Genomic DNA, 2,520 nt, shown 5'->3' on the forward strand with positions numbered 1-2,520 from the left:
GGTCGCACCCCACCTATCACTCCCGAGCCCCATCGGTCGGGAAACTACAAGGTCTAGACTAGACTAGAATATAGAATATAGACTAGAATAGGATATACTGTAGAATAGAATAGAAAATAGACTAGAATTACACAAGACTAGAATTAGAATAGAATTAGAATAGAGTGTAGAGTAGAATAGAATAGAATAGAATAGAATAGAATATACTGTAGAATAGAATAGAATAGAATAGACTGTAGAATAGAATAGAATAGACTGTAGAATAGAATAGAATATATTGTAGAATAGAATAGAATATACTGTAGAATAGAATAGAATAGAATAGAAAATAGAATAGAATAGGAAATAGGAAATAGAATAGAACAGAACAGAACAGAACAGAATAGGGAATAGAATATAGAATATAGAATAGAATATAGAATAGAATAGAATAGAATAGACTGTAGAATAGAATAGAATATATTGTAGAATAGAATAGAATATACTGTAGAATAGAATAGAATAGAATAGAAAATAGAATAGAATAGGAAATAGGAAATAGAATAGAACAGAACAGAACAGAATAGGGAATAGAATATAGAATATAGAATAGAATATAGAATAGAATAGAATAGAATAGAATAGGGAACAGAATATAAAATAGAATAGAATATAAAATAGAATAGAATATAAAATAGAATAGAATAGGGAATAGAATATAGAATAGAATAAAATAAAACAGAAGAATAGAATAGAATATACTGTAGAATAGAATATACTGTAGAATAGAATAGAATATACTATAGAATAGAATATACTGTAGAATAGAATATAGACTAGAATTAGACAAGAATAGAATTAGAATAGAATTAGAATAGAATTAGAATAGAATTAGAATAGAATTAGAATATAGAGTAGAGTAGAATAGAATAGAGTGTAGAGTAGAATAGAATAGAATAGAAAATAGAATAGAGAATAGAATAGAGAATAGAATATACTGTAGAATAGAATAAAATAGAATAGGGAATAGAATATAAAATAGAATAGCATATAAAATAGAATAGAATAGAATAGAAGCTGGAAGGGACCTTGGAGGTCTAATCCAGCCCCCAGCTCAAGCACAACTTCTGGAGGCAGGTTGTTCCACTGGTTAATTGTTCTGACTGTCAGGAAGTTTCTCCTAAGTTCTAGGTTGCTTCTCTCCTTGATCAGTTTCCACCCGTTGCTTCTTGTCCTGCCTTCAGGCGCTTTGGAGAATAGCTTGACTCCCTCTTCTTTGGGGGAGCCCCTGAGATACTGGAAGGCTGCTATCATGTCCCCCCTCGTCCTTACCTGGTATGTAGGCTAGACATACCCAATTCTTGCAACCAATCTTCATATATTTTAGTCTCCAGCCCCTTAATCATCTTAGTTGCTCTTGTCTGCAATGGAATAGTGTTTCCAGACTGAGCAGGGGGTTGGACTAGAAGACCTCCATGGTCCTTTCCAACTCTGTTATTCTGCCCTGTGGGTTGATAGCTTGGGACAAAGGTGGATTTTGACCTCTTGGGTGACCTGGTGGGATTACAACGTCCAGAATAGCAATAGCAATAGCGCTTAGATTTATAGGCCACTTCACAGTGCTTTACAGCCCTCTCTAAGCGGTTTACAGAGTCAGCCTATTGCCCCAAGAATCTGGGTCTTCATTTTACTGAGCTGGGAAGGACGGAAGGCCGAGTCAACCTTCAGCCGGTCAGGATCGAACCGCTGGCAGTCGGCAGAGTCAGCCTGCAATACTGCATTCTAACCACTGCACCGTCATGGCAATAGAATAGAATAGAATAGAATAGAATAGAATATAATAGAATAAGGAATGGAAGAATAGAATAGAATAGAATAGAATAGAATAGAATAGAATAGAATAGGACAGGATAAGACAGGATAGGACAGGACAGGATAGAACAGAACAATATAGAATAGAATAGAATAGAATAGAATAGAATAGAATAGAATAGAATAGAATAGAATAGAATAGAATAGAAGGGGGAGAACTGACTTCGCTTAACAACTGTGTGATTCGCGAACAAAGCTGGATTCGCTCCACCAACGTGCAATTCGTGGACAGCCAGAGAAAGGTGGTAAAATCAGACCCGCATACTTAAAACAAGGCTTTTCAACCAGTGGTACGGGTACCACCTGTGGTACATTGGCACCTGGCAGGTGATACGCGACCATCCTAGAAAAGTGGTAGCGGGGGAGGGGAATGAGCTGAACCGGTGGCAGCACCGCACAAGCCTGAGCGAGAGACGGCTGGAGCTGCAGGGCTGTCAGGGCTCAGCGGAAGCGCCAGGATCAGCGCCAGGCTCCAGCTGGAGCTCAGCACTGATCCTGGCACTTCTGCTGAGCCCAGAAGAAGCGCCGATCAGCTGGAATGTTGCAGCCTCTCCAGGGTCTTGTGATTTACATTCAGATGCTTGGCAACTGATTCATATTTATGACGGTCACAGTGTCCCAGGGTCATGTGAAGTGACCAAAACCTGCTGCAACCACCCAGCAGACGGG

Source organism: Protobothrops mucrosquamatus, unplaced genomic scaffold (assembly GCF_001527695.2).
Source record: "Protobothrops mucrosquamatus isolate PMUCROS unplaced genomic scaffold, P.Mucros_1.0 scaffold5053, whole genome shotgun sequence".
NCBI lineage: Eukaryota > Metazoa > Chordata > Lepidosauria > Squamata > Viperidae > Protobothrops > Protobothrops mucrosquamatus.